This window comes from Mustela putorius, unplaced genomic scaffold (assembly GCF_011764305.1).
Source record: "Mustela putorius furo isolate JIRA1106 unplaced genomic scaffold, ASM1176430v1.1 tig00000430_pilon_pilon_pilon, whole genome shotgun sequence".
Taxonomy (NCBI): Eukaryota; Metazoa; Chordata; class Mammalia; order Carnivora; family Mustelidae; genus Mustela; species Mustela putorius.
Window position 1 is genome coordinate 9,059,841 of NW_025421377.1, and position 12,597 is coordinate 9,072,437.

At 43.1% G+C, this 12,597-nt stretch overlaps 1 non-coding gene across 1 annotated transcript; it reads right to left on the reverse strand.

Annotated features, from left to right (window-relative positions):
- Positions 1-10,584: 10,584 nt before the first annotated feature.
- LOC123392072 lies at positions 10,585-10,698 on the reverse strand. Its single transcript, XR_006606736.1, has one exon. It is a non-coding gene; the product is annotated as a U5 spliceosomal RNA (small nuclear RNA).
- Positions 10,699-12,597: the final 1,899 nt, after the last annotated feature.

A 12,597-nucleotide genomic window follows, 5' to 3' on the forward strand; every position in this document is an offset into this window, starting at 1 on the left:
ATGGTACAGTGTGCCTAAGATATCTTTTTATATCGATATACACTTTATTTTGTCCCTTTTATTTTATTGTTTAAATATTTATTTATTTGAGAGACAGCATAGGAGAAAGTGAGCACAAGCATGGGGAGGGGCAGAAAGACAGGGGCTCCCTGTCCCATGCGGGGCTCCATCCCAGGACCCCAGGATCATGACCTGAGCCAAAGGCAGATGCTTAGACTGAGCCACCCAGGTGCCCCTATTTTATTCCTGTGACTATGTCTAAAACCAATTTTCTATTGACGGGCACTTGGGCATTTCCAGTTCTTTTGCAGTTGCAAACAGTGCTACAATTACCATCCATATACATAACACATTATACATATATTTGCAGATATTTGCAAATATTTCTGTAAATTCTTAGAGATGGAATTGCTGGGACAAGGGGTCAGTACAATGAAATCTCTGAGTCGTAACCAAATGACCCTCCCAAGAGGTGTGATACCTATTTACACAGCCCTTAGAGTAGAAGAGACTGCTTAGTCTCCCCCTGCCCCCAGATTGAAAAAGCAATGTAATACCAGCAAATACACATATTTGAAAGCCAAGGAAAAACTCTCACTGGGGCCTCAGATCTCTTTCTGCTCTGCTGTGTTCCTCTGCATCTGAAGGAGGCTGGCCTTGGCCAGCTGCAGTTCCCAGGCTTCCCGGAAGCTGCTGTCTGACCGGGTTTGGGTAGTGGAAAACCCCAGCAAGACACTGCAGCGGTGAGGAAGTGAGAAGTCTGGCATTTTCCCCCACTCTCTGTCCTGAGAAGTGTGTTCGCCAGGCCAGTGATCTCCGCCTTTGCTCCACCTCTGGCTGGACTCCTGCCCAACAGGCTCACTGTGGAAGTTCTCGCACCTGTTGGATACCCCTAGCTCTTTGGCGGCCCTGGTCGGCTTCTCAGCTCTTCCGCCACCACTGTGAACAACATCTTGTCTCCAGCTCCCTCTATTTTAAATATTTAGAAATGGATTTTGTTTTCTGATAGGACCTGATTGCTACCCTCATCACCTCACCATCCCAGCATTATTTTCTTGGCATATTTTCTTCCAAATCCTCACATATTTTGACATTGTCACAACCGTGTAACTTAATATTTTGTCTTGTTTCCTTCATTTTTTTTAAAGCAAATTTATTCTAAAGATTTTATTTATTTATTTGACAGAGAAGAGAGAGAGAGAGAGCAGAAGCAGGTAGATGGCAGGCAGAGGGAGAGGTAGAAGCCCGATTTGGGGCTCCATCCCAGGACCCTAGGATCATAACCTGAGTCGAAGGCAGCTGCTTAACCAACTGAGCCACCCAGAAGCCCCTTTGTTTCCTTCATTTAACATTATATCATCAAATACAACAGTAACATATTTCCAGTACTTTTAATAATTATGTTTAATGGCTGCAGAGTATCTTTTCTTGTTGATGTACCATGAATCATTAACCTAATCATTTAATGTGTTTGTACTATAAAATTACTAGTCATGAGAACTGAAACTTGCTTACTTTCTTGTCCCTGGGCTAAAGAGTTCTGGGCTCAGACAGAGATAACTTAGCTATTTGTGCTGTGAAATTCTTGTTCTTGAAAGATACCACTATGAACCAAGTAAAACAGGTTACTAATCAAGATTAACATCTTGCTCATTAATACGTGTTTTAATACCCTCACCCTGCTATACTTACTAATCCTAAACTATTAATTATAATTCTGCTTATTCCCAACCAGTTTCCTGTCCTCCCAGACCTGTTGAAGTCATCTAACCTGGGCCTAGAACCCTATAAATACCCTTTCCCGATTACTAAGATTCTGTCAAGGTGCTTCTCCCTCTCCCTGCAGGATTCTAATAAACTTGCCTTTGCCTGATCAGCAAATTTTTCCGGTGGTCTTTCGGGAGGTTAATGACTGACAGCAATAATCTATATCAAGGATTACCATGAACAGTGAATGAAATCAAGTATTTGAAAGCCTCTCCAAACAATAATGTGCTTTCCCATGCATGGCAGACCGCCTCTAAGATGGCCCTAATTATCACTTCCCTCCTCTTCCCTTTTCTGGAAACATTAAGATCTAATGTGACGTGAGAAACTTGGAGCAGAAAGGCAATAGATGGACACTTAATGAACGTTCAGTATGTGTCAGGCACTTCTGTGAGCTCATTTTGTCCTCGCATGAGTCCTGCCAAGACAGCATCATTATTGTGATTGTCCAGGCGAAGAGAGGTAGACTGAGGGAGGTTGGACGATTGGCTTGAGGTCTGACTCAAGCCAGCATTCCAACCGGGTCTGTCTGACTCAGCCTGTACTTTCCCTCCTGTTACTACTTTACTTCCCAGACTTGTACTGTTTTTATTGCAATTATAGAAGGTGAAGCGGAGATTTCAGAGCAGAAGGCTGTTGGGCTCCTTTAGAGAACCCCCACAGGGGAAAATAACATTCTGGAGCAGCCCTGATCAAATAGAAATATAACGCAAGCCACATATGTAATTTAAAGCTTTCTAGTAGCTGCACTGAAAATAGTAAAAAGAAAGAAGTGAAATGACCTCTTTAAACTTTTCATTTTAAAGTAATTACAGAGTCACAGGAAGTTGCAAAAATAATACAGAGGGGTCCTGTGTTCTCCTTCCTACTTTCCTCTAATGAGAGTATCTTATGTAATTATAATATAAGATTGAAGCGAGGAAATTGACATTGGTACAATCCACAGACCTTATTCAGTTTTCATCAGATTTACATGCAGACAGGGACACTTGTGTGGCTCAGTCGGCTAAGCGTCTGCCTTTGGCTCAGGTCATGATCCCAGGGTCCTGGGATTGAGCCCCAAGTAGGGTTCCCTGCTGAGGGGTTCCCTGTTTCTCCCTCTGCCTCTCCCCCTACTTATCCCACCACTTGTGTTCTCTCTTTCAAATAAATAGAAATAAAATCTTTTTAAAATTCATGTTTTATTTTTAAAAAATATTTACTTATGTGAGCAAGAGAGAGTGAGAGAGAAAGCATGAGCACAAACGGGGACAGGTTGGGGCAGAAGAAGAGGGAGAAGCAGGCTCCTCACTGAGCAGGGAGCCCTGACCCCGGGCCTCTGGGATCATGACCTGAGCCAAAGGCAGGTGCTTAACCAGTGGAGCCACCCACGCACCCCTGAAAACAAAATCTTTTTTTTTTTTTTTAAGATTTTATTTATTTATTTGACAGACCGAGATCACAAGTAGGCAGAGAGGCAGGCAGAGAGAGAGGAGGAAGCAGGCTCCCCGCCGAGCAGAGAGCCCGATGCGGGGCTCTATCCAAGGACCCTGGGATCATGACCTGGGCCAAAGGCAAAGACTTTAACCCACTGAGCCACCCAGGCGCCCCTGAAAACAAAATCTTAAAAAAAAAAAAAAAAAAAAAAAGATTTACATGCAGGCAGAAGTGTCCCATGTCAACAAAGATTTCCTTTGTGGTACCCCTTTAAACTTGGCAAGACACGACCCCACATCCCATTCTTAGCCCTGGGCCACATCGAATCCACTCTGAGTGTGTACCTCCATCAGTTGGCAATGTCACATAGATGGAATCATGCTGTGTAGAAGTTTCCCAGGACTGCTATAACAAATTGCTACAAACCGGGTGGTTTAAAACAATGGAAATTTATTTTCCCACAGTTCTGGAGTCAGAGGTTCAAAATCAAGGTGTCAACAGGGCCGGGCTCTCTCTGAAAGGCCTTTATGGAAAGCTCCAGTCCGGGTCTCTTTTAGCCTCTGGCGGTTGCCAGCCTCTTTGGCTTGTGGCCAGATCACTCCAAACCTCTGCCTCAGTCTCCACATTGCCTTCTCTTCCATGGGTCTTTTATAAGAACACATGTCAGTGGATTTAGGACACACCCAGATAATCTCACCATTTCAAGATCCTTAATTTTATGACATCTGCAAAGGCCTTGAGACAGGAGGATGCCTGCCAAGTGTGGCTGGGGTTCAGCGCGGGAGGGTGAGCAAAGGAGATGTAGTAGATGTTAGTGGAGAACAGCAGGAGAAAATGCAAAAATCAGAATACCAGTTAATAACTTAATTGTGTCCTGGAGTCAACAGTGTGGGGGCGAATATTATTACTATTAAGTTGTTTTGTGAGTATGCACTCAGTGTCAGGAAAGCTTAAATAATTTTGACATCTATGCTAAGTCATGGAGAATCCAGTGAACTGTCCTTTGTCCTAAATCTAGGATTCTAGAAATCTAGTTTCTAACTGCCACTTCCAGTGTCTCAGTCTTCTCTGGACAGCATGAGATCAAGCCAATTCTCTCCCTTTCATTTTCCTCCTTTCGAGATTAGAGGTGGACCAGCTTCTTCGGGAAACACCTTCTTTCTTCTGAGCAGAGTACAGGTATCTACATTTTCTCTTCATCCCAATCAACATGCGTGATTTGGTTAAGGTTTGATTGTGTGACCATCTCTGGTCTGATTAGATTGTAGTGTGGATTCCATTGGTGTTTTTGTTTGTCTGTTTTCCTGAAAGAATTCATCACTGCTTATTTAAGACATCGTTGGTAGAAAGCCAAGCCGGTACTTAACAGGGTGTCAGGCCCAGACTGATGCCAGGCACTTCACCTTTAGTCCTCTTTTGCTCCAGCCCGAGCTGGTTTGCTCTTCTGGTTTACCTGACTTTCCTTCCTGCATCTCTGTTCTTGCTTCTTCGTGTTTTATCAGAGAAGCAGCCTCCTCCTCCTGGAATGACACGTTAGCCATGACCTTAAGGTAACTGGTCTCTAGACTTTGAACTCTTTCCTTATGAACTATATCCATGGGCTGCTTCTCGTCCTGCAAGACATCCCGGGCTGCCTTGTGGAAGCTTTGCTGTAGCTGGAAGCAATTTCTCTTCCAAACTCAAAAAGCTCTTATGGTCTGTTCTTTAACTAAAGCAGGGTTTTATTTCCCCAGCTCAGTTGTAAGCTGCTGAAGATCAAAACCTACTTTATACTTCTTTACCGCCTCCCAACCCCCAACCCCACCCTTGTGCCCTAAACGGAGGAGGTGCTTAGTAAATATCTATAGAATAAAATAGCTTTAGGGCTAGAAATTGACTTTTTAGAATAAAATGGCAGAGATTTCTATTAGGAGAAAAGTCACCATTGCCAGATATATCATTTTGTGAAAGGATTTCAAACACTTCCCAAAATAACTCAAATAAACAAACACCTAGACAAAGAAAAACTCACTTCTATTTTCTACAGCTATATTTCTGAAAGGTGAGGCTTATTTTTTTAATTAATTAATTTATTTATTTGACAGACAGAGATCACAAGTAGGCTGAGAGGCAGGCGGAGACAAAGAGGGGAAGCAGGCTCCCCGCCGAGCAGAGAGCCCGATGCGGGGCTCGATCCCAGGACCCTGAGATCATGACCCGAGCCGAAGGCAGAGGCTTAAACCCCCACTGAGCCACCCAGGTGCCCCAAGGTGAGGCTTATTAAGGCATACTATGCATTCAGTAAAATTTGCCCATTTAAGTTGCTCATGTCTATGGATTTTAAGTTTATACTTGTTGAATTGTGTAGCCTTTCACCATAGCCAAGATACAACCATTGACATCACCCCCAAAATTCCCTTTTGCCCTTTATTTATTTATTTTTAAAAGATTTTATTTATTTATTTGACAGACAGAAATCACAAGTAGTATAGGCAGAGAGGCAGGCAGAGAGAGGAGGAAGCAGGCTCCCCGTGGAGCAGAGAGCCCGATATGGGGCTTGATCCCAGGACCCTGGGATCATGACCTGAGCCGAAGGCAGAGGCTTTAACCCACTGGGCCACCCAGGCACCCCCCTTTTGCCCTTTTGAAGTCAATCCCTTCCCTAACCAGTGGCCCCTGGCAAGCACTGATCCCACTGTGTCTCTTGCCTTCCCTAGAATGTTATATAAAAGGAATCATACGGTAAGTGGACTTTTCTCTCTGGCTTTTTTCACTTGGCATAATGCTCTCCAGACTCATCTATACAGTTGCCTTATAGCTAGTTCCTATTCTTCCAATAGCTACCGGAAGAGTCCAGAATATGCCACTTAATGTGGCATAAATATTTTTAGAAGGGGTGCTTGGCTGGCTCAGCCAGTAGAGCTCATCACTCTTGGTCTCAAAGCTGTGAATTTGAGCCCCACATTAGGTGTAGGGATTACTTAAAAATAAAATCTTAAGGGGCGTCTGGATGGCTCAGTCAGTTAAGCATCTGACTCTTGGTTTCAGCTCAGGTTGTGATCTCATGGATCATGGGATCCAGCCCTGTGTAGGCTCCATACTCAACAGGGAATCTGCTTGAGAGTTCTCTCTCTATCCCTCTCCCTCTGCCCCTTTCCCCCCTCACTCACTCACTCTCTCTCAAATAAATATTTGAAAAATAAAAATAAAATAAAATCTTTAAAAAGATTTTTAGAAGTCATTTGAGTTCCTGAAATCTCTCACCTTCCTAAAAGCAGAGTCTCTCAAAAGAGCTAAAAAATGACCTCAGTTGTCATAAACCCCCTCCCTAGGATCAACCAGTAACAGAGACTCTTGTCACTTATCCCAGAAGGTGAGAGGTCTCCACACCTTTTCACAGGCATTGTCACAAAACTCTTAACACCTCCCATCTCTTCTCCTGAGGCCATTTGTCTTCCCATCAGTACTATTCCCCAACCTTCCCTTAAGAAGTCATTAGTTTTCCCCCTCCAAGTGTCCTTCTCCTCCTCCCCGGGCCTGTTCAGGGTGGTGTCCAAGCCACAAATGTCCAAGCCACGGTGGTGTCCAAGCCACAAATTCTGACAGCCCCTTTGTGTCACGTTTTACTGTGTACCCTTATATGATTAAATTTGATCTTTTGCTAATCTGTCTTTGTTAATCTAATTTGCAGGGCCCCAATCACTTAAACTAAGACAGTAAAGGCTAAGTTTTAATTCCCTGACACGATGGGGCGCCTGGGTGGCTCAGTGGGTTAATTCCCTGACACTATGATTCCATTGTATGGGTAGATCAAAATTTGTTTATTCATTTACCAGTTGGACTTCTGGGTTGTTCCCAGTTTTTGCACACTTTCCTACAGGGTCTTTGCAAGGATGGCATGTGTTTTCAGTTCTCTCGAATTAGTACTGTTAAACAAAATCAAGTGAACTTGAAAATCTAACTGGCTTTATTTATCAATTCTTGAATTGGGCACCATCCCCCCACCCCCAGCAGGTAGAGGGGACACTCTGAGGAGGTGTACAAAAATGGAATGTTTTTATAGGAAGAAGGGTGAGGCAAGGAAGTTATTAGCAAAAGGAAAGAAAAGGTTGTTTCAGATAAGATCACCTTCCCTTAGGGGAAAGAGCGGGAATCTTATCATGCAGATTACCTCATCTTTTTTTGGAAGGGGGGAGTGGATGAAGAGGGCCCACGTGACAGATTACCTCATTGATGTTGATCAGAAAATTCCTGACTGACCAGTTAAGACTTCATTTATGGGGGAGGATGAAACTTGGCTTAAGTGATGCCATTTTGGTCCTGTGGTTTTCTTTTTAACAATAGGATACCTGGATTATATGCTAAATGTCTCTATAGGAAACTACAGAGACCGATTCCAATGTGCATTTCCACCAGTAATATATGAGAATTTCATTTGCTTATCCTTCTTCTCAATACTTAACATTGCCAGCTCTTTTATTTTTAGCCATTTTCATATGTTTAGGTGATTATCTGAAGACAAATAAGGAAAAGGGACAGTTTTACTCATCTAAGAAACATTTATTGATAAAACCAGTGCCTGGTTTTAGCTTTGGCTAGGTTGATATACTCTGTCAGATGTTTGATTTTGCGGACTTGGGGAGGGAATATTATCATATTGAGTTCCTTATCTCCAGGTTCTCACAGGTGAGAAAGACACAGGAGAGAAAAGAGGTACGAGTATACTTTCTTCATGGCATTTCGGGAGCATAGATTGGGAGCTTTTTGCTTCTCTGTGGGAGGAAGGAAAAGGCAGCCAGAAGCTGTCTTTTAAGGTAAGTCGCTTTTCCCCTAAACTGATAGTGAGTTTTGTAGGTTCAAATGTCAATATTGGGTCATGAGTGCTTTGAAGATTTACTTACTTATTTTGAGAGAGGGAGGTGGTGGGAGGTATAGATGGAGAGGGAGAGAGTGTGTTAAGCAGACTCCACACTGAGCTTGAAGCCTGCCGTGGGGCTTGATCTCAAGACCCTGAGGTCAGAACCTGAGCTGAAACCAAGAGTCAAATGGTTTAACTAACTGCAGCACCCAGCTGCCCGGGGGCTGGAGTTTTTTAAATGCAATCGAATACCATAAGGGCTTCCCTAGCCTTCCCGTTTAAGCCTATTTTAATATGAAGAATCTTATATTTTCTGGATATATATTTTCTGGTTATATTTTGGGAAGACTGGAGATTTTGAGAGATGTGGAAAGAGCACTAGACTGGCTGGAAATCTGAGCCTCTGGACCCTCATTTCAGCTGTACCCTAACTTGAGTGCAGACCTGCACAAGCCACATACTTGCAGGCCTATCTTCTTTCATCTATAAAATAAGAGCTTGAGGGTGCCTGGGTGGCTCAGTGGGTTAAGCCGCTGCCTTCGGCTCGGGTCATGATCTCAGGGTCCTGGGATCGAGTCCCGCATCGGGCTCTCTGCTCAACAGGGAGCCTGCTTCCTCCTCTCTCTCTCTGCCTGCCTCTCTGCCTGCTTGTGATCTCTCTCTGTCAAATAAATAAATAAATCTTTAAAAAAAAAAAAATAAGAGCTTGGATCCCTAAGATCGCTTTCAGTTGTGAGATTTTTGGAGAATTCTGGGAGGAAGAACAATGACAAGGGCCGGAGTAAAGAGATAGAATGCGGGGAAGGGCAACAGATAGGGGCACCAGAGAAAAATCCAACTAGAGACTGCTGTGTGAAACCAGCGGTGGGCTAGAACACAATACGCAGAGGAGGTGAGAGGGAGATTTGCAACAAAAAGGCAGACCACAGGGCCCAGGGGTCCAGGGGCATATCTTTAGTCCTTCAACAAATAATTAATTATTGAGAAGGGAATATTTTAGGGGAGAGTCAGAGAGGCAGGCTAGCATTTAGCATGAGGGAGGTCTGTGATGGGTACTGAATTGGAGGTACTGATATACGTAAGGGGTGTCCTCGCTTTGAAAGACTGCCGAAACCAAGCTGAGATCCCCCAACCATTCATTTCACAAACTCTTGTTGAACAAGGACTGTGTTATAGGCACTGGAGATAAAGAACAATTTCTCTTCTGCAGCTTAAGTTCTAGTAAGGAAAGAAAATAAATAAGGCAAATAAAATGCCTAGCAAGCATGCTAGTTAGTGATAAATGCTAATAAGAAAAACAGCAGGAAGGACAGCAGGATTGGATGCAAAGGGGAGGAAACTGTAATTCTAAAAACTTGGTAAATGGGAAGATGACATCTGAATCAGGAGGGGCAGGAACGAGCAGCATGGATAGAGGCGACTGGAGAGTGTTTCCGAAGAGGAACGGCAAGCAGAACAAGGAACCACAACTGGGCTCAAGGAGGCCAGTGGTGCTGAAGGGAAGAGGAACAAGGGGAGAGTAGTTCAGAGAATGTTCTGGGCTCTGGGAGTGGGCAGGAGGGAGCCCAGCTCATTCTGGAGTTCCCTTGTTCACCTCCCTTCCTTCTCTCAGCATTTAGGGGGCATCTCTGTGCCTCAAGCTGCAGATACTGTAGTGGATTAGACATTGCGTTCCAGCTGTCAGAACCAGAACACAAGGTCAGGGTCCTGCTGGAAGCTAGGATAGATAGATGATCCCGCATTGGATAGAGCTAGACCAGGCCTCAGATCCCTGGCTTCAGACAACACCAGTCTTCAACCCAGTATGGCTCAAGGCTACTGGTGGGTTTCCAGAGAGGGCAAAAGAGAACCATAGAGAAGAAACCAGGGATACTTGTACATTGAACTTAAGATGTATATAATTGTTCTAGGAAAAACTGCACATGATTTGAAATTTCAAACAGAACAAAAAGCACCCTAGGCTTCTGAGAATTTTTTTTTTTTTAAAGATTATTTATTTATTTGACAGACAGAGATCACAAGTAGGCAGAGAGACAGGCGGGGGGGGGGAGGTAGGCTCCCCGCTGAGCAGAGAGCCTGATGTGGGGCTCAATCCCAGGACCCTGAGATCATGACCTGAGCTGAAGGCAGAGGCTTAACCCACTGAGCCACCCAGGTGCCCTGATGCTGAGAATTTTAGACATCACAGTTCAACCTCTTCATTTTACAGGGAAAACTCAAGAGAAGTGATTTATTAAAGAGGTAGAGAGAAGGAAAAATAGTTCTCTAGCCTACCTGACCTGTGCTCACTCACTTTTTTTTTTTTTAAGATTTTATTTATTTATTTGAGAGACAGAGATCAGGCAGAGAGGCAGGTGGGGGGGCGGGGAAGCTGGCTCCCTGCTGAGCAGAGAGCCTGATGTGGGGCTCAATCCCAGGACCCTGGGATCATGACCTGAGCCGAAGGCAGAGGCTTAACCCACTGAGCCACCCAGGCATGTGCTCACTCACTCCTTTCTTTTCTTTTCTCTTTTGCCTTCCTGCCTTCCTCAATCCCTCTCTCTCTCTCTCTTTTTTTTGTGTGTGAGCTTGATGAAACAAGGACCCCAAAAATTGGCTTAAGACTCAGTCATCCCTTTCTACAGAAATCTTTAGTAAAAAGCAAAACATTTATATGATCTGAAGAGAAATCAGAGTATCCAGTGTTTTTTCTGTCACAACCCCCCCCCCCTTTTTTTTAACTCTCACTAAAAGTTTCAGAATAGGGAGGCCTCGGTGGCTCAGTCAGTTGAGCCACTGCCTTTGGCTCAGGTCATGATCCCAGGGTCCTAGGATTGAGTTCCGCATCGGGCTCCTTGCTCGGCAGGGAGCCTGCTTCTCTCTCTGCCTCTGCCTGCCACTCTGCTTGCTTGTGCGCTTGCGCGCTCTCTCTCTCTCTCTCTCTCTCTGACAAATAAAATAAATAATTTTTTTTTTTTTAAGTTTCGGAATAAAATTATAGAGAAGCTAGTGCAGTGTTGTCTTTTAAGTCCACTTGAACTAAATGCAAAATAGAAATTGGGCTAACTCACAGAGCACAAACTTCAGAGCCAGGGTTCAGTCCCTGTAGGATCAATTACATGGGGAAGAGATTCCCAGAAGTGTGAATAGTGACGGGTACAACTGAAAATGCAGACAGTGGGAGAAACACCCAAAATGTTAGTCCTTGACACACCAATGTCTCCCTTTGGTTGGTGACAGCAAAAGAGTGGAAGCAAAATCTTTTAACATCATATTGGAGAAGTTGTACCCCAATTTCAGTCACAAACCTTGAGTTTATGTAACATGTAGAGCAGATAATTGAACTTCAGTATGGCATTCATGTGGGTTCAGCCAAGCTAAGATCTGTTCTAGAGGAAAAAAAAAAAATAAACCATGGATAGGAATAAAAAGCATATGAAAGCACAAAAACATATCAAACTTTTGAAGTAAATCTCCAGAGAAAATGTTATTAAGAACATATGATAATTAAAATTGAAAAATTGATGAATTAAATATATAGGAAAGAATCCATATTCTCAAAATAAGAAAACTAGAACTCATTCACATGTCAAAGTCTTTATCTTGCAGAAGATCTTAAATTTTGGATGCAGCAAATTATACTGTCTCTTGAAAAACAATTAAGAATTCAAGTTCATAGCACTAGCTTCCCCCCAAGGAAATTTTCTATTGATTTGTAACTTGGCCTTGAATTTGACCTGTGCCCTTCATGTCATGATAATTTAGGTCACTCTGAATATGCCATCTCTTGAACAAGGGCCTCTGCTAATTTTAAATGAATGCAGCTGCCAATTTGCCATTCTTCTTTTTGCATCACAATATGTGGGAATAAATTCGCAATTAATAAAACATTTCCAGCAAGCAGTCAGACTGAGGAAATGAAGGACATGTATCTAGTAAGTGTAAGAAGAGATATTTCATTTTTGCCTTTTTGGATATAAAAAAAGAGAAGGAAAATAATTTATGCCTTTGAGGGCTTTGACAGAGGCCAGAATTGTTCCCTGAGCTACAGCATCTAAAAAGGCCATGCAACTCAGATTAGATTTTAGTTAAAAAGAAAAAAATGTAAAAAAAGTAAAAAAAGAATAAATGTAGACAAATTTGTAGCAGGCTGAAACAGTTCTTTCTTTCTTGTCCTTTCTTTCCTCTTTCTCTTTCTCTTTCTTCCTTCCCTTCTTTTCTCTCATTCCTTTCCCTCTTTCTTTCCTTCCCCGCTTCCCTTCTTTCCTTCCTTCCTTCTTACTTTCCCTCGCTCTCTTCCTCTCCTCTCTTTCTCCCTCCCTCCCTCCTTCCATTTCTTCATTTCTTTCTCTTTGGCTCAATGAAAATGAATAGCTCTCAAGTTTGATTCACGGGGGAGTGCTTGCATTCAAAAGTAAGTAACTGGACCCTTGGTGATTAAGTCCTTAGGGCCTTTATTCCATCTTGCATCTGAAGCTGCATTAATTAATAATATACTGTTCTAATACAGGGGGACAAGCTGCATTAATTAATAATATACTGTTCTAATATATAGTGTACAGCCTAATGGGGGTGTAGACTAGGAAACTGAAGAGTGT